The sequence below is a fragment of the Pseudophryne corroboree genome, chromosome 8 (assembly GCF_028390025.1).
Source record: "Pseudophryne corroboree isolate aPseCor3 chromosome 8, aPseCor3.hap2, whole genome shotgun sequence".
Lineage (NCBI taxonomy): Eukaryota > Metazoa > Chordata > Amphibia > Anura > Myobatrachidae > Pseudophryne > Pseudophryne corroboree.
Genome location: NC_086451.1, coordinates 225,251,876 through 225,278,119, shown reverse-complemented (window position 1 = coordinate 225,278,119; position 26,244 = coordinate 225,251,876).

Here is a 26,244-nt window from a genome sequence, read left to right as displayed (position 1 = left end):
GGGCTGATAGCCTTTTGTGAAAATGAAAAGATATTGTTTTTAGTAGCAGTACTACAAGGCCCAGCAAGCCTCCCCCGCATGCTGGTACTTGGAGAACCACAAGTACCAGCATGCGGCAGAAAAACGGGCCCGCTGGTACCTGTAGTACTACTACTAAAAAAATACCCAAAAAAAGACAAGACACACACACCTTGAAAGTAAAGTTTTATTACATACATCCACACAAACATACATACATACTTACCTTATGTTCATACGCAGGTCGGTCCTCTTCTCCAGTAGAATCCAAGGGGTACCTGTTGAATAAATTATACTCACCAGATCCAGGGTCCCAGGCTCCTCGTAGAGGTGCTGGTTTTAAAAATACGGGGGACCCCTACTCTTTTTGTCCCCCGTATTTTTGGAACCAGGACCAGGCGCAGAGCCCGATGCTGGTTGCTTAAATATGGGGGAACCCCTGTCATTTTTTTTCCCATATTTCTGCAACCAGGATCGGCTCAAAGAGCCCGAGGCTGGTTATGCTTAGGAGGGGGGACCCCACGGAATTTTTTTTGAGATTTTACAGTGTTTAGTTTAAAAAAAAAAAAAAAATGAACCCCAGCACGGATCAAACAGATCCGGCCGAGATTCATTTTTAAAAAGTCGGCAGTGTTTTGCTAATCACTGCCGTAAAAAAGGTAAAGAAAACACGAATGACATCGACATCGGAACAAATGAAAATGCAGAATACGACAGCTTAGTAAATTAGTCGTAATCAATTCAAAAAGTTGCAAGTTTACACTTTCGATGTCATTCGTGATTGAACTTTGACCTTTTTCCGAAAATTACGAATGTTAGTAAATATACCCCTAAGACTCTTATCCACTCACTGGTCATCTCCAGACTGGACTACTGTAATCTGCTCCTGACTGGCATTCCTGACAAATACCTCTCTCCACTCCAATCTATCCTCAATGCTGCTGCCCGGCTCATCTTCCTCACCAAACGCACTACGTCCACCTCTCCTCTCTTACTAGACCTTCACTGGCTCCCCTTCCCTTTCAGAATCCATTTCAAGCTACTCACACTCGCTTACAAAGCCCTCACCCACTCCTCTCCCATCTATATCTCTGACCTTATCTCCCTTTACAATCCCACCCGTCCTCTTCGCTCTGCTAATGCACGCCGACTCTCCTGCCTACGGATTACTTCCTCCCACTCCTACCTCCAAGATTTTTCACGTGCTGCACCACTTCTTTGGAATTCCCTACCTCTCCCCCTCAGACTCTCCACCTCTCTACAAAACTTCAAACGATCTCTCAAGACCCACTTCTTCACCAAACCCAGCCAAATCTCATCCTAACCCTCTGTTCTACGCTCTCTATGTACCCCATCTGTGTCACCCCTGTCTGTCTACCCTTCCCCTTTAGAATGTAAGCTCTCACGAGCAGGGCCCTCTTCCCTCATGTGCTTATCCTTTCTTACTTTAATAATCTTCAACTGCACCACATCCAGCAGTCTTCTGCCATCTGATACTTATTCCAGTGTCATCTGCTGATGTAACTATGTTTATTTACCCTGTACTTGTCCTATACTGTCATCAACTGTAAGTTGCTGTTTTCCTGTTTGATTATTTGTATATGTATTCTGTAATTGGGCGCTGCGGAACCCTCGTGGCGCCATATAAATAAAGGATAATAATAATAATAATAATATGCTTTCAGTTTGGAGGTCTGAACACAGTATTGTCCCTTACTATATGTGATGTATTGCCTGGAGATAAGTTTATAAATGGCACATATACTGTACCTGCAGGAATTGGTGATGAAGGTTACAGGATAACTACAGCTTTCCTGGATGTGAGATTGGCCATGGCCTAAGTCACCTTACAGTTCATATTAATGGTACGCCCATCACTAAGTATTGGTACGTGTTGATGGGAATAATGTTTAAATAGTTGCACTGCAAACAAAGACTATTATTTATTGGGGATGTAGTTAAAATGCCGCCGGACGGGATCCCGGCAGTCGAAATACCGATGCCGGAATCCCGAACGATGGCATAATGCCGGCATCGAAATCCCAATGGAGCACGAGATCCAGGCGTCAAAATCCCGACACCCGGAATCCCAATCCTTTTTCCAGCGGGCACCCACAAGGGAGGGTTAGGGTAAGAGGCAGGGAAGGGTTAGGGTACTTTTGGAGGGGCTGACGGGATTCTGATGGACGGGATGATGCTGTTGGGATTCTGATCGCTGGCATCCCGTCCATCAGGATATCATACTGAATCCATTTATGGTAGACTGATGTTAACATGACACTCCATATGTGTATGTATTTCTCATAAGAAAGGGGTATTTGAAGTTGGTCTTATTATACCTTTTGGGAACAGGATCAATCCAAATTCATCAACACAGGTTGTGACATGACTACGATATGATTATTTGATCCACAACCACATTCCCAGAAATAAGGCTGACACTGAGGGGCATACTAGCTAGAAGTAGGTTACCATACCATACTTCACAGGGGATTATTATATAGATACTTATTTCCCCTTTTTTAAATAATCGTTTTGTGTTCTGTTCATATATTTTATTATTTATTTATTATAGACTACTGGCCCCAACATATGTGACATGCACCTGGCTGTTGCAGAGTGACTCGGAGTACCGGAGACAGCCATTGCCTCATATGGCTCTATCTCAAAGTCCCACATACTGCCTGAGAGAAGCTGCAGCTCCCCCTACATGCAGCCAGCTTCTCACTGTCAGTGTAAGGAGGGAGCTGCTGCAGCCACGTTACAGGTGCAGCTTGCCTGAGCTCCTCCTAATAAACAACAACAAAAATCGGTCAGTACTGCCGATAGATTGGCGGCAGGGGGGGTTCTAGGTACTCGGAAAACACCCTGTGTGAGTGTATGATCTTGTACACAGGAAACACGTCTCAGGCGACTCAGTTGTGGTGCCCATACTGGGTGAATATAGACTCACTCAGGAGTTCGATATTTGTTTGATGTGCATCAGTGCTGCGAATGTGTACGCAGTTGCAGGTACCTGCGGACACACCGGTGGGCGTCTCTGTACAAATCCTATCGGCTGTAACATTAGCATATTTTTCGCACACCCACTAAGTCAACAATCACATCTGCAGCAGAATTAGCTTACAACTATGAATCAGGCCCAATAACCCCAACCTTTGTAGTGTTGCTGCTTGGAATCCCATCTAGTTCCTAAGGATGTGCAGCTGGATATTTCACACTTTTAGTCAGGCTTAGGGCCTAATCCATGTTTGCAAGCAATCGCTGATGTTCATGCAATGGATCGATCAGCCAACTGTGCATGTGCTGCAATTGCAATGCGCATGCATCAAGGTGCCACTGCGATCTTGCTTGCAATTGGGAGTTCATGCAGAAGTGATTGAAAGGGAGTGACCGACAGGGAGTCAAGGTGTTAATGGGGAGTGGTTGGAACGATGCAGGCATGTCATGGTCGCTTTCAGGGCCTGTATTTGCTGTCAGCTGCGAGGTTATACATGCAAAAACATGGCGTCTGCGTTGCTACTGCTGTGTCCAGTCTACATAGCAATAGGCCTATACTTAACCTTGATGTTCTTCATTTTTGCATATGCACTGTCCCCTCTGCCTTCAAGCACGCTCTTGTATCCCCTATTCTTAAAAAACCTACCCTTGATCCAAACACCCTCTCCAACTATCAACCAATCTCTCTCCTCCCTTTTGCCTCTAAACTCCTTGAGCGTATTGTGTACAACCGCCTCACTGCCTTTCTTTCCTCCCACTCAATGCTTGACCCATTCCAGTCTAGTTTTCGCTCTCTCCACTCCACTGAAACTGCCCTCACAAAAGTCTGCAATGACCTCCATGCAGCCAAATCTGAGGGCCACTACTCTCTGATATTCTTCTTGACCTGTATGCTGCTTTTGACACTGTGGACCACCCTCTCCTTCTGCAAATCCTACACTCTCTTGGTCTGTGTGATACTGCCCTCTCCTGGCTGCCTCCTACCTCTCTGATCGTTCCTTCTCTGTCTTCTCTCATGACGCTACACCCCCCCCACTTCCACACACTGTTGGTGTCCCCAAGGTTCTGTTCTTGGTCCTCTTCTTTTCTCTCTCTATACGTCCTCTTTAGGTGAACTCATTTGTTCTTTTAACTTCCAATATCACCTCAATGCTGATGACACTCAAATCTACCTTTCCTCCTCTGATCTCTCCCCGGCTCTCCTCACTCGTACCTCCAACTGTCTCTCTGCTATCTCTTCCTGGATGTCCCAGCGCTTTCTTAAACTCAACATGTCCAAGACTGAGCTGATCATCTTCCCACCCTCCCGCACAACCTCACCTCCCACAATCTCATTAATCATTGATGGCACGACTATCTCCTCTAGCACCCAAGTACGCTGTCTTGGCGTAATACTTGACTCCTCCCTCTCCTTCAAACCACACATTCAGCACCTCTCACAAACCTGTAATTTTCATCTCAAAAACATTTCCAGGATCAGACCCTTTCTCACCCTGGATGCTACCAAGGTGGTCATTCCGACCCGTTCGCACTCAGTGCTTTGTTGCTGAGGTGCGAACGGGTCCGGGTTGCGCATGTGCGGCGGCCGCCCTGCGCACGCGCGTCGTTGCCCGGCGACAGAGGTCACCGGGTTACATTGCGAACAACGAAGAAAGCGGTGGCAGAGACGACCGCAAGAAGATTAACAGAAAGAAGGCGTTCCTGGGCGTCACCGGACCGCTGCCTGCCGTTTTCGGGGAGAGGTGAAGAAAACGGAGGCGTGTCCAGGAGAACGGAGGGCGGATGTCTGATGTCAAAGCCGGCCCCAGCATCGCTGAGATCGTCGCACAGGGTAAATATGTCCAGGGCTAGTCTTGTTCTGCTTGAATTTTCTTTAGCTTAGCAGGGCTGCACAAGCGATCGCAGCCCTGCTAAACTAAAATACACTCCCCCATAGGCGTGGACTAGTTGATCGCAGCAGCAGCAAAAAGTTGCTATGTGCGATCAACTCGGAATGACCACCCAAGATCATTATCCACTCACTGATTATTTGCAGACTGGATTACTGTAATCTCCTCCTAACTGGCCTCCCTGACAATTACCTCTCTCCACTCCAATCTATCCTCAATGCTGCACCAAACGCACTACATCCACCTCCCCTCTCCTACAAGCCCTTCACTGGTTTCCCTTCCCTTTCAGAATCCAATTCAAACTTCTCACACTCACTTACAAAGCACTCACCCACTCCTCTCCCACTTACAGTACATCTCTGACCTTATCTCCCTTTACTCTCCCACCCATCCTCTTCGCTCTGCTAATGCACGCCGACTCTCCTGTCTTCTGATGACTTCCTCCCACTCCTATCTCCAAGATTTTTCACGTGCTGCTCCCTTACTCTGGAATTCACTACCTCTCCCCCTTAGACTCTCCACCTGTCGAAAGAACTTCAAACGGGCTCTTAAGACCCACTTCTTTACCAAACCCTACCAAATCTCATCCTAAACCTCTGTCCATGCTCGGTCTACCCAATTTGTGTCACCCCTGTCTGTCTGCCCCTCCCCTTTATGTAAGCTCTGACGACTAGAGCCCTCTTCCCTCATGTGCTTATCCTTTTCTTACTTTAATAATCCTCAACTGCCCAAATCCTGAATCCAGGTACAAACATGAATTAGGCCATTAGTATCTACACTCTTGTTATGTGCTAACTATCATAGAATGGGAAGAACTACAATTTTGCATACATTTTGTTGGCCTGTTGCATACCTCCCAACTGTCCCGATTTTCGCGGGACAGTCCCTTTTTTGGTGTTTGTCCCGTTGTCCCTCCCGCGGGCCGCAGTGTCCCGCGGTGGGGCAGTTAGGAGGCTCCTGATCAGTCCCTGCTCTGCTCAGTTAAGAGCAGAGCAGCAGTGAATACTGAATAGATGATGTGCGCATGCGCACAGCGTCTATTCTAGTGAGGCAGAGGGACTGGGGGCATACCAGCAGTTCACAGAGCACTGCCCATGCCCCCACTGTGATGGAAATGGGAGGCGTGGCTCGCAATTGTGTCATTCATGCAAAGCCACACCCCTTTCCATTAGACCACGCCCTCTTTTCGGTGCTCCCAAGCCTACGGATGTTGGGAGGTATGGCTTGGTGTATAAACTGACATTATTCAGAAAAGAAATGGGGTGAGCTACTGCACCATTCTTTCTTTTTACCATCCAATAGGTTTTCCGGCCATTTCCCTTATAAAAGGGCATGCTCCAAACTTTTGAACTATGGCCCTCATTCCGAGTCGTTCGCTCGGTAATTTTCTTCGCATCGCAGCGTTTTTCTGCTTAGTACGCATGCGCAATGTTCGCACTGCGACTGCGCCAAGTAATTTTGCTATGAAGATAGTTTTTTTACTCACGGCTTTTTCTTCGCTCCGGCGAACGTAATGTGATTGACAGGAAATGGGTGTTACTGGGCGGAAACACGGCGTTTTAGGGGCGTGTGGATGAAAACGCTACCGTTTCCGGAAAAAACGCAGGAGTGGCTGGAGAAACGGAGGAGTGTCTGGGCGAACGCTGGGTGTGTTTGTGACGTCAAACCAGGAACGACAAGCACTGAACTGATCGCAGATGCCGAGTAAGTCTGAAGCTACTCTGAAACTGCTAAGTAGTTTGTAATCGCAATATTGCGAATACATCGTTCGCAATTTTAAGAAGCTAAGATTCACTCCCAGTAGGCGGCGGCTTAGCGTGTGTAACTCTGCTAAAATCGCCTTGCGAGCGAACAACTCGGAATGAGGGCCTATGAATGGATTTCACTAGCTCAATTGCCCCAAAGATTTCCTAGGTAAAACTGGTAAAAGCAATTTGCATCTGTTGGGCACTATTTACATTTGCATTATTCATGCGTTAGAGGTCTGCTTTATCTGTTGGAAAGTCCACAGTTCACACTTGTTGTGCTTTATTACTTTTAAATAGTTTTATTTGAAATGAATACTATTTAAATAATATTCTTTATATATTTTGTAAACATCTAAATATTTTAATTGTAATTGTTGTTTATAATTGAAAAGCTGTTTGATTTTCACAATTAAAAACATTAAAATACCATAATTCTTTCTCACTCATTTGTGAACTGGCTGGAAACACTTGTTCACTAATTCAAAAATGGTTGAATATGCTTATAAATGTTCCAGGGCTTTGTGGGGCACATAGCAACATGAAGGGGACTCCAATGTGTCTAGAACAGTGGTTGTTCATTTTTGTCCCATAAGAATGCCCTAGTACATTGCATGCCCCATATGAGTACTCTAGTTTATTCTTTACATGGAGCACCAGTTAATATCATTCCACATTGATGTGGCCCCAGTTTAAAAAATTCCACATTGTAGTGCCCTCAGTTCACATTATGCCACACAGTGTCCTGAGTTCATATTGTTCCACATTGCAGTTTCCCTGTTCAAATTGTGCCTCATTGTAGTGCCCCAGATCCCATATTGACACACAATGTCCCGTTTATATGATGCCACAATGTTGTGCCCCAATTCACATTATGTCCCACTTTAGAGCACTCAGTTCACACATTCTGTCACACAGTATCCCAGTTCATATTATGTTCCATTATAGTGCCCCCAGTTCACATTAGGCCACACAGTTCCCCAGTTTCCATTATACCTCACAGTGACCTTAGTTAACATTATGCCACACAATGCCCCCGATTTATATTATGTACATTGTCGTCCCCCTAGTCCAATATTTCCCACTACAACAGTTTATATTATAACACATTATAGTACATTATACAACACTGTAAACCTCCCATTTGCATTATGCCACATAGTGCCCCCCCCCAGTTCATATTATTATGCAATGATGTGGCCCCAGTTCACATTATACCACATTGTTATACCTCCAGCTCTAATTATACCATACAGTTTCCCCTGTTTGTATTATGCCGTGCAATGCCCCAGATCATTTTTGCTCTATTGTAGTGCTCATAGCTCACATTATGCCACATTGTAATGCTCCTAGCTTGCATTATGCCATTATGCATCAATTCCCATTATGCCACTCAGTAACATTAGTGCACATTATGTCACATATTGCTTCCAGTATACATTATGCTACATTGTAATAGGTTTCCAGTTCACATTATGCTGCATTGTTATACCCTCAGCTCTAATTATGTCATACAGTGTCCCCTTTTCGGATTATGCCACTCAGTGCCCCAGATAATGTTTGCTCTATTGTAGTGCTCCCAACTCACATTATGCCACATTGTAATGCTCCTAGTTTGCGTTATGCCATTGTGCATTAATTCACATTATTAAGTGACCTCTGTGCACATTATGTCACATAGTGCTTCCAGTACACATTATGCCACATTGTAATAGATTTCCAGTTCACACTATGCTACATAGTTGTGCCTCTTGTTTACTTTATTCCACACAGTAGCCCCACATGCAATTTTGGTCACTATAAAACAGAGACACTATAAAGATATATAAATGACACTTCCCTTAGGTATTTGGTGCTGCGATCTGAAAAAAACTGTGACATCAAATGAACATGTAAATATGAAAAAGCATATAGTATAAAACCTTACAACTAACCATACATTAGTGGTTTGGCACAGGATGATCCTATAAGTATTCTCCTTACTTCAACTAGAAGTAAACTGGTATGTCAAGATATAGCGTGAAACATGGACAATCGTCAGATGAAAGATCCTTTAGTAGAAGATATACCTTTTCTCCTCCAATGAGGTCCAGTTCAGACATTCATATTATGAAATGGTGATACACCAAACATAGCGCATTATATTTTAAGCACAATTTAAATCCAAAAATGTCTAGCACTATTTAAAATGAGTCAAAAATAACTGTATGGGTGGGTTCGTACTGAATGCAGAGTAGTTTTATAGTTCACATGGCTCCAGATCCACTGCAGTTTCCCTCAGATGCACTGTAGATGAGGTACTGCAAATCTCGTTGGAACCCTCCACAGAATTTGACGCGTTTTGAGCCAACTGTTGACTCTTATTCAAGACAAAATGATAATGTCTGTTAGAAAGGATCCACCTTAAATACCCCTGTGTGAGGGTACTTCCGTCAGTGTCACAACTGGAAGTTATATGTCCAGTGAAAATGTAAAACATAGTACCGTTAGTTCACATTGACGGGCTCCTGCTTACAGCACTCTTTGTGTGTTGCCTTCCACTTGTGCTATGTATGCTGAATCTGCAGCACACGATCCTCTGTAACGTGATGGAGATGGACTCATAGAAAGGGAGACTCTGCAAACTATTAGCAAGTAGCACACAAATACTGGGTAGTTTTAGTTTACACTAGAGATGTGCACTTGAAATTTTTCGGGTTTTGTGTTTTGGTTTTGGGTTCGGTTCCGCGGCCGTGTTTTGGGTTCGACCATGTTTTGGCAAAACCTCACCGAATTTTTTTTGTCGGATTCGGGTGTGTTTTGGATTCGGGTGTTTTTTTCAAAAAACACTAAAAAACAGCTTAAATCATAGAATTTGGGGGTCATTTTGATCCCAAAGTATTATTAACCTCAAAAACCATAATTTCCACTAATTTTCAGTCTATTCTGAATACCTCACACCACACAATATTATTTTTAGTCCTAAAATTTGCACCGAGGTCGCTGGATGATTAAGCTAAGCGACCCTAGTGGCCGACACAAACACCGGGCCCATCTAGGAGTGGCACTGCAGTGTCACGCAGGATGGCCCTTCCAAAAAACACTCCCCAAACAGCACATGACGCAAAGAAAAAAAGAGGCGCAATGAGGTAGCTGTGTGAGTAAGATAAGCGACCCTAGTGGCCGACACAAACACCGGGCCCATCTAGGAGTGGCACTGCAGTGTCACGCAGGATGGCCCTTCCAAAAAACACTCCCCAAACAGCACATGACGCAAAGAAAAAAAGAGGCGCAATGAGGTAGCTGTGTGAGTAAGCTAAGCGACCCTAGTGGCCGACACAAACACCTGGCCCATCTAGGAGTGCCACTGCAGTGTCACGCAGGATGGCCCTTCCAAAAAACACTCCCCAAACAGCACATGACGCAAAGAAAAAAAGAGGCGCAATGAGGTAGCTGTGTGAGTAAGATAAGCGACCCTAGTGGCCGACACAAACACCGTGCCCATCTAGGAGTGGCACTGCAGTGTCACGCAGGATGGCCCTTCCAAAAAACACTCCCCAAACAGCACATGACGCAAAGAAAAAAAGAGGCGCAATGAGGTAGCTGTGTGAGTAAGATAAGCGACCCTAGTGGCCGACACAAACACCTGGCCCATCTAGGAGTGGCACTGCAGTGTCACGCAGGATGGCCCTTCCAAAAAACACTCCCCAAACAGCACATGACGCAAAGAAAAAAAGAGGCGCAATGAGGTAGCTGTGTGAGTAAGATAAGCGACCCTAGTGGCCGACACAAACACCGGGCCCATCTAGGAGTGGCACTGCAGTGTCACGCAGGATGGCCCTTCCAAAAAACACTCCCCAAACAGCACATGACGCAAAGAAAAAAAGAGGCGCAATGAGGTAGCTGTGTGAGTAAGATAAGCGACCCTAGTGGCCGACACAAACACCGGGCCCATCTAGGAGTGGCACTGCAGTGTCACGCAGGATGGCCCTTCCAAAAAACACTCCCCAAACAGCACATGACGCAAAGAAAAAAAGAGGCGCAATGAGGTAGCTGTGTGAGTAAGATAAGCGACCCTAGTGGCCGACACAAACACCGTGCCCATCTAGGAGTGGCACTGCAGTGTCACGCAGGATGGCCCTTCCAAAAAACCCTCCCCAAACAGCACATGACGCAAAGAAAAAAAGAGGCGCAAGGAGGTAGCTGTGTGAGTAAGATAAGCGACCCTAGTGGCCGACACAAACACCGGGCCCATCTAGGAGTGGCACTGCAGTGTCACGCAGGATGGCCCTTCCAAAAAACATTCCACAAACAGCACATGATGCAAAGAAAAATTAAAGAAAAAAGAGGTGCAAGATGGAATTGTCCTTGGGCCCTCCCACCCACCCTTATGTTGTATAAACAGGACATGCACACTTTAACCAACCCATCATTTCAGTGACAGGGTCTGCCACACGACTGTGACTGAAATGACGGGTTGGTTTGGACCCCCACCAAAAAAGAAGCAATTAATCTCTCCTTGCACAAACTGGCTCTACAGAGGCAAGATGTCCACCTCATCATCATCCTCCGATATATCACCGTGTACATCCCCCTCCTCACAGATTATCAATTCGTCCCCACTGGAATCCACCATCTCAGCTCCCTGTGTACTTTGTGGAGGCAATTGCTGCTGGTCAATGTCTCCACGGAGGAATTGATTATAATTCATTTTAATGAACATCATCTTCTCCACATTTTCTGGAAGTAACCTCGTACGCCGATTGCTGACAAGGTGAGCGGCGGCACTAAACACTCTTTCGGAGTACACACTTGTGGTAGGGCAACTTAGGTAGAATAAAGCCAGTTTGTGCAAGGGCCTCCAAATTGCCTCTTTTTCCTGCCAGTATAAGTACGGACTGTGTGACGTGCCTACTTGGATGCGGTCACTCATATAATCCTCCACCATTCTTTCAATGGGGAGAGAATCATATGCAGGGACAGTAGACGACATGTCCGTAATCGTTGACAGGTCCTTCAGTCCGGACCAGATGTCAGCATCAGCAGTCGCTCCAGACTGCCCTGCATCACTGCCAGCGGGTGGGCTCGGAATTCTGAGCCTTTTCCTCGCACCCCCAGTTGCGGGAGAATGTGAAGGAGGAGATGTTGCAAGGTCGCGTTCCGCTTGACTTGACAATTTTCTCACCAGCAGGTCTTTGAACCCCAGCAGACTTGTGTCTGCCGGAAAGAGAGATCCAAGGTAGGTTTTAAATCTAGGATCGAGCACGGTGGCCAAAATGTAGTGCTCTGATTTCAACAGATTGACCACCCATGAATCCTTGTTAAGCGAATTAAGGGCTCCATCCACAAGTCCCACATGCCTAGCGGAATCGCTCCGTGTTAGCTCCTCCTTCAATGTCTCCAGCTTCTTCTGCAAAAGCCTGATGAGGGGAATGACCTGACTCAGGCTGGCAGTGTCTGAACTGACTTCACGTGTGGCAAGTTCAAAGGGCAGCAGAACCTTGCACAACGTTGAAATCATTCTCCACTGCGCTTGAGACAGGTGCATTCCACCTCCTATATCGTGCTGAATTGTATAGGCTTGAATGGCCTTTTGCTGCTCCTCCAACCTCTGAAGCATATATAGGGTTGAATTCCACCTCGTTACCACTTCTTGCTTCAGATGATGGCAGGGCAGGTTCAGGCGTTTTTGGTGTTGCTCCAGTCTTCTGTACGTGGTGCCTGTACGCCGAAAGTGTCCCGCAATTCTTCTGGCCACCGACAGCATCTCTTGCACGCCCCTGTCGTTTTTTAAAAAATTCTGCACCACCAAATTCAAGGTATGTGCAAAACATGGGACGTGCTGGAATTTGCCCAGATTTAATGCACACACAATATTGCTGGCGTTGTCCGATGCCACAAATCCACAGGAGAGTCCAATTGGGGTAAGCCATTCCGCGATGATCTTCCTCAGTTGCCGTAAGAGGTTTTCAGCTGTGTGCGTATTCTGGAAACCGGTGATACAAAGCGTAGCCTGCCTAGGAAAGAGTTGGCGTTTGCGAGATGCTGCTACTGGTGCCGCCGCTGCTGTTCTTGCGGCGGGAGTCCATACATCTACCCAGTGGGCTGTCACAGTCATATAGTCCTGACCCTGCCCTGCTCCACTTGTCCACATGTCCGTGGTTAAGTGGACATTGGGTACAGCCGCATTTTTTAGGACACTGGTGACTCTTTTTCTGAGGTCTGTGTAAATTTTCGGTATCGCCTGCCTAGAGAAATGGAACCTAGATGGTATTTGGTACCGGGGACACAGTACCTCCAACAAGTCTCTAGTTGGCTCTGCAGTAATGATGGATACCGGAACCACGTTTCTCACCACCCAGGATGCCAAGGCCTCAGTTATCCGCTTTGCAGCAGGATGACTGCTGTGATATTTCATCTTCCTCGCAAAGGACTGTTGGACAGTCAATTGCTTGGTGGAAGTAGTAAAAGTGGTCTTTTACGATTTCCCCTCTGGGATGACCATCGACTCCCAGCAGCAACAACAGCAGCGCCAGCAGCAGTAGGCGTTACACGCAAGGATGCATCGGAGGAATCCCAGGCAGGAGAGGAATCGTCAGAATTGCCAGTGACATGGCCTGCAGGACTATTGGCATTCCTGGGGAAGGAGGAAATTGACACTGAGGGAGTTGGTGGGGTGGTTTGCGTGAGCTTGGTTACAAGAGGAAGGGATTTACTGGTCAGTGGACTGCTTCCGCTGTCGCCCAAAGTTTTTGAACTTGTCACTGACTTATTATCAATGCGCTGCAGGTGACGTATAAGGGAGGATGTTCCGAGGTGGTTAACGTCCTTACCCCTACTTATTACAGCTTGACAAAGGCAACACACGGCTTGACAAATGTTGTCCGCATTTCTGTTGAAATACTTCCACACCGAAGAGCTGATTTTTTTGGTATTTTCACCAGGCATGTCAACGGCCATATTCCTCCCACGGACAACAGGTGTCTCCCCGGGTGCCTGACTTAAACAAACCACCTCACCATCAGAATCCTCCTTGTCAATTTCCTCCCCAGTGCCAGCAACACCCATATCCTCCTCATCCTGGTGTACTTCAACACTGACATCTTCAATCTGACTATCAGGAACTGGACTGCGGGTGCTCCTTCCAGCACTTGCAGGGGGTGGAAGGCGCATGCTCTTCACGTCCAGTGTTGGGAAGGTCAGGCATCACAACCGACACAATTGGACTCTCCTTGTGGATTTGGGATTTCGAAGAACGCACAGTTCTTTGCGGTGCTTTTGCCAGCTTGAGTCTTTTCATTTTTCTAGCGAGAGGCTGAGTGCTTCCATCCTCATGTGAAGCTGAACCACTAGCCATGAACATAGGCCAGGGCCTCAGTGTTTCCTTGCCACTCCGTGTGGTAAATGGAATATTGGCAAGTTTACGCTTCTCCTCTGACAATTTTATTTTAGATTTTGGAGTCATTTTTTTACTGATATTTGGTGTTTTGGAATTTACATGCTCTGTACTATGACATTGGGCATCGGCCTTGGCAGACGACGTTGCTGGCATTTCATCGTCTCGGCCATGACTAGTGGCAGCAGCTTCAGCACGAGGTGGAAGTGGATCTTGATCTTTCCCTAATTTTGGAACCTCAACATTTTTGTTCTCCATATTTTAATAGGCACAACTAAAAGGCACCTCAGGTAAACAATGGAGATGGATGGATACTAGTATACTTATGGATGGACGAGCGACTGCCGACACAGAGGTAGCTACAGCCGTGGACTACCGTACTATGTCTGCTGCTAATATAGACTGGATGATAATGAGATGAAATCAATATATATATATATATATATATATATATTATCACTAGTACTGCAGTCGGACAGGTATATATATTTATTATGTAATGACTGATGACGGACCTGCTGGACACTGTCAGCTCAGCAGCACCGCAGACTGCTACAGTAAGCTACTATAGTAGTATGTATAAAGAAGAAAAAAAAAAAAAAAGCACGGGTAGGTGGTATACAATTATGGATGGACGAGCGACTGCCGACACAGAGGTAGCTACAGCCATGGACTACCGTTCTGTGTCTGCTGCTAATATAGACTGGATGATAATGAGATGAAATCAATATATATATATATATATATATAATATCACACTAGTACTGCAGCCGGACAGGTAGATATATTTATTATGTAATGACTGATGACGGACCTGCTGGACACTGTCAGCTCAGCAGCACCGCAGACTGCTACAGTAAACTACTATAGTAGTATGTATAAAGAAGAAAGAAAAGAAAAAAAAACACGGGTAGGTGGTATACAATTATGGATGGACGAGCGACTGCCGACACAGAGGTAGCTACAGCCGTGGACTACCGTACTGTGTCTGCTGCTAATATAGACTGGATGATAATGAGATGAAATCAATATATATATATATAATATCACACTAGTACTGCAGCCGGACAGGTAGATATATTTATTATGTAATGACTGATGACGGACCTGCTGGACACTGTCAGCTCAGCAGCACCGCAGACTGCTACAGTAAGCTACTATAGTAGTATGTATAAAGAAGAAAGAAAAAAAAAACACGGGAAGGTGGTATACAATTATGGATGGACGAGCGACTGCCGACACAGAGGTAGCTACAGCCGTGGACTACCGTACTGTGTCTGCTGCTAATATAGACTGGATGATAATGAGATGAAATCAATATATATATATATATAATATCACACTAGTACTGCAGCCGGACAGGTAGATATATTTATTATGTAATGACTGATGACGGACCTGCTGGACACTGTCAGCTCAGCAGCACCGCAGACTGCTACAGTAAGCTACTATAGTAGTATGTATAAAGAAGAAAGAAAAAGAAAAAAACACGGGTAGGTGGTATACAATTATGGATGGACGAGCGACTGCCGACACAGAGGTAGCTACTGCCGTGGACTACCGTACTGTGTCTGCTGCTAATATAGACTGGATGATAATGATATGAAATCAATATATATATATATAATATCACACTAGTACTGCAGCCGGACAGGTAGATATATTTATTATGTAATGACTGATGACGGACCTGCTGGACACTGTCAGCTCAGCAGCACCGCAGACTGCTACAGTAAGCTACTATAGTAGTATGTATAAAGAAGAAAAAAAAAAAAAACCACGGGTAGGTGGTATACAATTATGGATGGACGAGCGACTGCCGACACAGAGGTAGCTACAGCCGTGGACTACCGTACTGTGTCTGCTGCTAATATAGACTGGATGATAATGAGATGAAATCAATATATATATATATATATATATAATATCACTAGTACTGCAGCCGGACAGGTATATATATTTATTATGTAATGACTGATGACGGACCTGCTGGACACTGTCAGCTCAGCAGCACCGCAGACTGCTACAGTAAGCTACTATAGTAGTATGTATAAAGAAGAAGAAAGAAAAAAAAAAACGGGTAGGTGGTATACAATATTATATATATATTATATACAATTATATATATATATATATATTAATTAAACTGGTGGTGATTATTAAACTGGTGGTCAGGTCACTGGTCACACTATCAGCAACTTGCAAGTAGTACTCCTAAGCAGACAATCATAATATATATTATACTGGTGGTCAGTGTGGTCACAATGGCAGTGTGGCACTCTGGCAGCAAAAGTGTGCACTGTAAGTTATATGTACTCCTGAGTCCTGCTCTCAGACTCTAACTGCTCCCCACTGTCAGTGTCTCCCCCACAAGTCAGATACACATTATACAGTCACACTATCTATCTATCACTTCAGCAAGTAGTAGTACTCCTCCTAATGCTCCCCAAAATTACTACTGTGTCTCTCTCTACTCTAGTCTCACTCTCTTCTCTATAAACGGAGAGGACGCCAGCCACGTCCTCTCCCTATGAATCTCAATGCACGTGTGAAAATGGCGGTGACGCGCGGCTCCTTATATAGAATCCGAGTCTCGCGATAGAATCCGAGCCTCACGAGAATCCGACAGCGGGATGATGACGTTCGGGCGCGCTCGGGTTAACCGAGCAAGGCGGGAAGATCCGAGTCGCTCGGCCCCGTGTAAAAAAAAATGAAGTTCGGGCGGGTTCGGATTCCGAGGAACCGAACCCGCTCATCTCTAGTTAACACTGTGATTTAGAGCTGAACAAGGATACTCCACCTTCTAGAATACACTAGTGGTGAGTTCAATACAGTATCACCTGTTCTTACCATGTCTATTAGCACTGGTGCTGATGTGACATGGCTGCAGAGCAGGCGGGCCTGAAGACAAGTCCCTTAAGACTATGGGCTCTCTAGCATCAGAACTCCCTGAACTCACTATAGTTACACCCCTGACATACTTGAATCACATCAAATATGGATTCCATTGTCGTATTTAGTCTGACTATTTAATCAAACGAAAATTTGCGGCCAAATCCATACAATTTGGAATCAGGTCACTATGCAAAGAAGAGGTACAGTCACATAACACTTAGGCATGCTATGTTCCCTTGAGTAAGATTAGCACTTCGGAAGTATTAGACGACCCCAAGAACACCTCTGTGTTGCAATTGCCACATATGGAAGGTGTGTGTGTAGCACACATTTACCACTGCTCTTCCAGAGCAAACACATAACATTCTGTCCATCAGTACACAAGTGTAGAATTGGGATTGTCTTACTGTATCTAAATCAGGACATTTGGGAGGCATGTAAACCTGTCGCTCCACACAGATTGTTTCAAATCCTAATTTGTGATGTGCACAAATCTATATTATTATTATTTATTTATTTATTATTATTTATTACCAGTTATTTATATAGCGCACACATATTCCGCAGCGCTGTACAGAGAATATTTTGCCCATTCACATCAGTCCCTGCCCCAGTGGAGCTTACATTCTATATTCCCTACCACATGTACACAGACACATTCATACTAGTGTTAATTTTGTTGGGAGCCAATTAACCTACCAGTATATTTTTGGATTGTGGGAGGAAACCGGAGTACCCGGAGGAAACCCACGCAAGTACGGGGAGAATATACAAACTCCACACAGTTAGGGCCATGGTGGGAATCGAACCCATGACCTCAGTGCTGTGAGGCAGTAATGCTAACCATTACACCATCCGTACTGCCCCATACTATTACTAGAGCAACATCTGAATGGCCACTATGGCTGGTAGTTGACAGATTCCACCCAGCTCTCATAGACACCTGATTATTCTGATAATTTCATCCTTGACCCAATTAAAGTTTGCTTCATTAAATCTGACTACTTAACCAGATCTGACCGAATAAAAAAAAAAAAGCTAATAGTAAAAGTATGCATTGCTTAGCTAAATATTAAAATCACCCATACCTGACATTGAAAAGAGAATAAGATTTGAAGACTAATGGCTATGGATAACCTAATAGCCTCTCAACATGCTGGGCTGTCTACGGCAATTTAATAACACCTTGGTCCACAGTTTCTCAAGTAATCCAGACCGCAGTTTAATTGTCTGGGCCCATCAGCTTGAGGGGAAAAAGAGTAATGCTTCCAAATGTCTACAATCTGTCAAATTTCTAGTCTGAATTATTAACAGAAATTTAAATTATAGCCAAGTGTATGTAAGTCCTCAGTAATAAAAATTATATTCTCTGACACCCTCCTGCCCTGTGGCAGAATTCAGCCTCTGTGCTGACTCATGAACAGATAATTAATCAAAGATCTTATAAACAAAAAAATATTTTGTAAATAGTGTTTTGTGCATGTCTTGATCTTGAGTAAAACAGGTGGCACTGCCTTGAGTGAGAAATACAGTATAAAGAACACCTTTAGTTGTCATTTATGGCTGCTACAAAGCAGTCTCATCTGTTTGATGTCAGCAGTTTTAAAATCCCTCATACAAATTAGCATTTTTGGAGAGAATTTCACAACCCAGATTTCCAGAAACACTCTGCTCACCCCAGCTCTGGTCATGCAATCCAACAACTTCTAGAAACATCACAGCTAGTATCAGTGGCATAACTTGTGGGTCCAGGTGCAAAAATATGCTTTGGACCACCTCCCCCTCCTCTGCCTCACCCCAAATTTATAACATGACACAGCAGAGAGTGACAGAGAGAGGCAGTGGGTGACAGAGAGAGACAATGGGTGATGCCAGGGAGAGGCAGTGGGTTACAGAGGGTGACAGGGATAGGGAAGTGGGGGACAAGGAGAGGCAGTAGGTGACAAGGAGAGGCAGTGGGTAACAGGAGAGGGTGACAGGGAGAGGCAGTGAGTGATGGGGAAAGAGTGACAAGAGAGGCAGTGGGAGACACCAGGAAGAGGGTGACATGGAGAGGCAGTGGGTGAAGCCAGTGAGAAGGTGACAGATACAGGCAATGGGTGGTGCCACAAGGTGACAGGCAACTTGTGACAGTGTGAGAGGGTGACTGTGACAGGGAGAGGCAGTTGGTGACAGGGAGAAGGGGACGGAGACAAGTAGTGGGTGACAGGGAGAGGGTGACTGAAAGAGGGTGTGGGTGAAATGAGGAAGAGGGTGATGAAGAGAGGCAGTGGGTGACAGGAAGAGGTAATGGGTGACAGGTAGAGGGTGACAGAGAGAGGCAGTGGGTAATGCCAAGGAGAAAGAGTGACATAAAGTAAGGGAGCGAGTGATGGAGACAAATGTGGGTGACAGGGAAAGGGTGATAAAGAGAGGCAGTGAGTGATGCCAAGGATAGGGTGACAAGGAGAGGGTGATGGACAAGGCAGTGGCAGTGGGTGACAGGGAAATAGTAACAGAGACAAGTAGAGGGTGACAGAGACAAGTAGTGGGTGACAGCAGGGAGAGGATGACAGGGACAGGTTGATGGAGACAAGTAGTGGGTGATGCCAGGGAGAGGGTGATGGAGACAAGTAGCGGCTGACAAGAAGAGGGTGACAAAGAAAGGCAGTGGGTGACCATGCAGAGGCAGTGGGTGAAGGGGTGACAGAGACAAGCAGTAGGTGACAGGGAGAGGGTGACTAAGATAAACAGTGGCTGGTGCCAGGGAGAGGGTGGCAGGGAGAATGTGATGGAGACAAGTAGTGGTTTACAGGGAGAGGCAGTGGGTGACTTCACGGAGAGGTAGGGGGTGACAGGGATAGAGTAACAGATACAAGTAGTGGTTGACAGGGAGAGGGTGACAAATATAGGCAGTTGGTGACAGGGAGAGAGTGAGAGAGACAAGTAGTGAGTGACAGGGAAAGTGAGGCCAGAGACAAGTAGTGGGTGATGCCAGGGAGATAGTAACAGAGACAAGTAATGGGTGACAGGGAGAGGGTGACAAAGAGAGGCAGTGGGTGATGCCACGGAGAGGGTAACAGGCAGTGTGTAACAAATACATTACAATTCACTTACCTGGCCATGAACTGCAACACAAGGAAGGTGGCTCCTCTATGGGTTATAACACCAGAGATGATCACGTGAGCCCCGTCACCAGGGACAGCCTCAGCCTGCTGGCAGAGAGGAACTGGAGGAAGCTGTGGTCGCAGCAATGAAAGGAGAGGGGAGGGGCGGGCAGGAGAGGGGATTGTGGCCCCTTCTCTCCCTCCAGCCATACTGTTTCTACACTGACAGCAACTCTGTCTCAGCTGCTGCTGCTCATAATTGTATGTTACAGAGGGCCCACAGAGCAGGTTTGGGCAGCGGCATATCATGAGTTACTGTGACTTATTGTAATATCGGCGGCTGAGGGCCCTTTCATTGCAGTGGGCCCCAGTGCAATGCACCGGCTGCACCGCTGCTAGTTCCACCACTGGTTAGTGTATGAATGAAATAAACTACATCCCATTGGGGTTAGTCTAGAAGGGTATTTTATTAGCGGTGATGTGCAGTCACATCGCTATTTATTACGGTAACATAAAATCTCAGATTTTTTTCTTGGAACTCTATAGGCTACATGGAAAGATATGCAATGTTGGGTTTGTCAAGGTGCCAGAGAAAAAGTTGGAACCTTGGCACCCAACAGTTAATTGAATACCCCTAAGGAGTCAAATTTATATCTGGACTAACCATATTGCAATGCAATCTCCCTTCTCAATTCTTAATCTGTCTGCACATTTTAAATGTGTCCCAACCTGCAATGCCACATGGTTTTGCCAAGATGCAAAACTGTATTCCAGATAAGTTTACACCTAAATCTAAATGAGACCCTTATACAGGGGTACTGTCTATTACACCAAGTTTTAGGGGTGTGACCTGGAGCAGCAGCCATCAGCTTCTTACCTGTTATGCTTCTCCATGTCAATGATGGGCTAGAAGTGTAACACTGGACTATGACGTCAGCGCATTCCCAAAGGATCAGGGCAGTGCTAACAAAGCTTCCATTTGCTATGCCAATATGTGCAACATAACTGATAATGAAGCTTATAAAATAGTACATAGTCACTGGATTGGCCCCATTTTGTAAAATAAAAACATTTTGAACTTCCTATATGACATGCACTGAATATGCACTACAAATTGCATTGGGTTTAGTATGTGGCGCTCTTTGGAGTGCTTTGGGATGGCTTGGGAGACTATAGGGGCAAAGCTTTTTGTTATTACTAGTGATGAGCGTTCCGGATTCCAAGGAACCAGAACCGTTACGAACTCCTGGGTTCCGAGTCCACCTGAGTCGTGGCTTGGGTGTTCCCGCCATACTCATATCCAACTTCGAGGCCAAACGTCGTCCTCATGGCGTCGGATTCTGGCAGGATTTGGATTCTATATAAGGTGCAATGGTTGGTACTTGGTGCCATTTCACTGTCATGCATGCTGCTGAAAGCTTTGCTGTACTCTGCTGTATTGGCTGTACTGAGACTCCAGACTCACAAGTGGCCATGCTGTCTAAAGTGACTGTGGGGACACGCTGCATGCTGCTCTATACTGCGCTGTACTCTTCTGTATTGGCTGTGATGTGTCTAGACTCACAAGTGACTGTGCTCTGTATAATGACTGTTTGTAGGGGCACACTTCACACTGCTGTATGCTGTGCTCTTCTGTATTGGCTGTGCTGTGTCCAGAGACTCCAGACTCACAAGTGGCTGTGCTCTGCATAGTGACTGTGTATAGGAGCATGCTGCGCTTTGTTCATGTGCATCTGTGAGCCCTGTGACTCCACGCAGTTTGAACCGAGCTGCAAGTTCAAAAACAGAAAAAAACATATATTTCTATTGATTGTACTGTGTGGTGCGCTTTACCTAGTGCTCTTTGTTCACATGCATCTATAAGCCCTGTGGCTCTATGCAGTTTGAATTGAGCTGCAAGTTCAAAAACAGAAACATAAAAAATACATATAGGTCTATTGTTTGTACTATTTGATGCGCTTTACCCTAGTGCACTTTGTTCATGTGCATCTATAAGCCCTGGCTCCACACAGTGATCTGCAATTGAAAGCTGGATAACAATCAGTTTAGAGAACAGCAACCAAATACTGTGACTGCAGCTGTTGCCACCAGTCATAATGACGATTATAGTCCTTCAATGTCATCTACTAAAGACAATGCTCAAGGGCATAGAGAGTTTAAGTCAGGGCATCTAAAATAAAAAAAAACAATATACAGTGGTAAAGAAAAAAAACACATCTAATAAAAGGAAAGTTTTCTGCAGAAAAAACATACAATTGGCAACATGCCATTCACCACACCCAGTGGCAAGGAATGACTCAGGCCTTGGCCTTTATTTCTGAGTGGTGGTTTTTAACTGTCAGTGAGGCATCTTCTACAGCCTCTCATGAGGATTCAAGACCTTTTCACTCAAAGTCTAGAAAAGGTGTAAAAAGATGAAAACCACTAAGGCATTAGGACAAAGTGTGCATTCAGAAACAGAAATGTCACAAATCCCTGAGGAGAGTCTAAGTGTGTCCTCGAGTGCTATGTGTAAACCTTTCTGATTCTGAATTCACAGAGATGTCACCTTCCACCATTCTGCTCCCTCTGCAAATGTGGGGATGAGCAGCATAGCTGATGACATAGACATTGAGATGCCACCGTGAAAGTGCAAGAGGATGAGGGAGATTTATGTGTAGCTGACACTGGCACTAATGAGAATGTTGAGGATGGGGTTTTTTTTGTGTAAGTCAGGCACAAGTGCAAGCAGCTCTTGGCCATGATAAGAAGGCTATTGTCATGCATGGGCATAGGATCAACAAATCTACCTCTTATGTGTGGAATTATTTTTACCCAAACCCTGACAACATTTGTCAAGCTATCTGTAGCTTTTGTGGAACCACAGTTAGTAGAGTTAGGGAAGTTAAGCATCTAGGATCCTCCACCCTATTATATAATTTGCTGCAAGCTCATGACAAGTTTTTGATAACATCAGAAACTGGTGCTAAAAAGTAACAAGCAGTCCAACATCAGCTAGCTTCCATCTCTCAACTAGATTCCAGCACCTGCAATCTCCACCGCCAACACATTCATCCTCAATATCCTCAGTTATGATTGGATGTAGTTCTTCATCAATTTTGTTAAGGCTAGGTGACTCCTCCCCTTTCCAGGATTCCTCAGAAGAATCCTTGAGCGCTACGCTTGCTGCTTCTGCTGGGGGTGGATTTTCATCCCAGCAGTGGACCAAGAAGACTTTTAGTAGTAGTTTCACAAAACAATTGACTGTTAATCCTTTGAAAGAGCAACCAAGTAAGACAGCTCTTACCCAGTCGCACAGCAGATCACTGATGCCATGACGGCTATTCTAGTATTAGATCTGCGTCCAATATACACCATTAATGCAGTTGGTACATCAAAGTACAGAGACTTCTGTAGTGGGGGATTTCAGTGGGGATGATATACACATTGATGAGGATAGCAATGACATCTTGCCACTGTATAATTGTTAGCTTAGCTGCCTTAAGCCCATGGGTAGCTTGTTTTGTGGGGCCAAAACAAACCAAGCACTTCAGACACAAAAGTGGAAGTCCCTTTCCCTGGTTTGTTAAAGTGCATGTCCTTTAATATCCAACATAAGGGTGGGTGGGAGAGACCAAGGACAATTCCATCTTGCACCATTTTTCTTTTTTTGCTGTGTGGCAAAGGTTCATAAATGTGCTATAAACTGCCTTGTGTTTGTGACACTCCTCTGTCACTTAGTAACCAGCCAGCTTGCTGCAGCCTTTGGTAAATATTGGTGAAAACAATATTGTCAGCTGTAAGGTGGTCAAAATTGATTGGAAAGCACTAGAAATTAATTGAGGTTAATAATACTCTAGGAACAAAGAAAGACCAAATTATGTGATTTTAGTTTTTTTTTGGTACATTTTTTTAAAGAAGTCCAAGCTTCATGGTGGTTCGGCAAATCCAAATCCAAAACCGGACAATGAATCACAGCCATATCCAATTTCAAAACCAGCAAAAATGGTCCGACGCACATGTCTAGTTATTACATTGGTTGAAGTTCAGAAAAAAAATAACTTTCCCTCAAAAGTTCAGCTAGAAGGCACAGTTGCATTACATTACAGGTATAGAGATGAGACCTCAGGTAAAATGTAATAGGGTGTAAGTTTATGTGGATTTATGATCTCACGCTTGCAGTTGCGAGTATGAGAATGTTCCGTAACTCACAGTTTGTAAAAGGGTGAGAGTTTTAAGGTGCTGACGTAACTTGCTTGAGACACCACATGATATTTCTGATGAGGGAGACCGCAAAGATCTGACAAATCAGAATGCGAGTTCCATTACATGTGAGTTGTTAGTTTAAAACAAAGTGATCTATTAGTCACCCAAAATGTCCTGATTTGTACCTCATAGGCCCTACATAATTCCCACCTCTGCCAGTTTGTCCTGTGGCAGTTCACCTCATCTGCTTGTTATGGCGTCCCCGTAAGTGGTTGGGCAGATGGCCTTTTCCCTTGTGAGTCATTGTCCCCATAAGCGTAACAAGTTTTTGCTTAAGCTAGGCCATTCTTCCCCTGCCACCATACCCACGTGTTTATGCTAAAATCCCTCCAAATAAAAAGCTGACCCTTTCTCTGCCAATTCAGTTGTCCGAGTCTTTATCTCTTATATATATTTGTGTGAATTTCCTTCTTCTGAGCTAATCTGATGTTTTACAGCAGTTGTTCTCAAACCCGGTATACAGGACCCCATTATAGTTGACGTTCTCTAGGTCACCCAGCAGGAGCACAGGTGTATTCATTACTCACTGATATATTTTAAAGGATCCACAGATGGAACTAATTATTTCACTTGTAATGCTGTAAGGAGACCTGGAAAATATGAAAAGTTTGGGGTCCTGTGGACCGAGTTTGGGAACCTATGTTTTACAGTCATGTGTCACATTGAACTTGCCAGCGTGAAGCAGGTCTATTTTATTGCAAATTCTTTTTACTAGTTTTGTGCAAATTTACAACTTGCAGCCTATTACATGCAGCAAGTTGTATGTTGTTAAAGGGAAAACACCTGGTTGCGAGTATTGCCATGCAAGTAGTGGAAATGTGAGTTTAATGTGAGTTTGCATGTTCTCGCAGCCTATTACATGTGAGAGTTTGCATGTTTTGCGAGTTTAGCGCTGAACTTGCACCTTTTGCAAACTCACACCTTGGTCCTATACACTCCGCCCCCCATCTCTGAAACTTCAGAAGTTGAGGATAATTCAAGTTTTTCCGGGAGAAAAATGTTATATGCCCTTTTATGAAGACAATCCCTGTAATTGCAACTCTCTACTACTCTGTCATTTAAATAATTTCATTGCCAGGATAAAACATATAAAACAGCTTGTACTGATGCACGCATCCCATCTCAATGTCTAAGTATGGAGACTTTCAGCACTATGCTATTATTTTATATTCTGTCTTTATAGACATAGATAGACTGGGCATTTTTCTATATGCATTGGGCAATATTTAATTATAAATTTACATAAAAGCCTATAATTTCAGCTTCTTTTCATATTTCCATTAAAATACTGCTCGTCAAACTCCATTCATTTATTTTTTAAGTCATGAGGGCATCGAAACGGTCTCCATTTTATGTAATACATTTGTACTTTTTAATGGTTTTATTAGATTGGTATGTATGCTCCAGGGATGTGCAGTCAGAGGAGGCAGTGCCTCCCCTGTCATTAATGATTAAAATAATACAAAGAAGATACTTATGACACATATTCTGTGTCATAAGTATCTGCTTCATATTATTTTAAACATTTTGACTCTTAAATTGACATTAGGAGGCACCGATAGTGGTGCCTCCTGTAGTCAATGGGACAGGGGATAAAGCGGGGGGCAGGTCCATGCTGCAGGCTGTAAAAGCCCGTTGGAAATAAATGAAGAAGCGGCACCATTAGAAGTGCCGCTGTGACACAGGGACGTGCTTTCACCCATGAAAGCACACCCCTGTCAGGGAGGAGGGATGTGATTGGCCAGCGGATCTGTCACTGGATCCGCTGTCAATCATCACTGAGTGGGAGCGGGCATATGCGCCAGCGGTGCGGACGTTGGCGGCGGCGGTGCGGGCATTAATGGCGGTGGAGGTGCGGGCGTTAGCGGCAGGTCTGGATCCGAGAGGATCCAGTCCCTGCCTGCAATTTACAATTTTGAGTTTGTCAATGGTGCCAATTTAAAAAATTTAAGATGACTGCCGCGAGCCAATCACGTCTCGCCGCATCATTG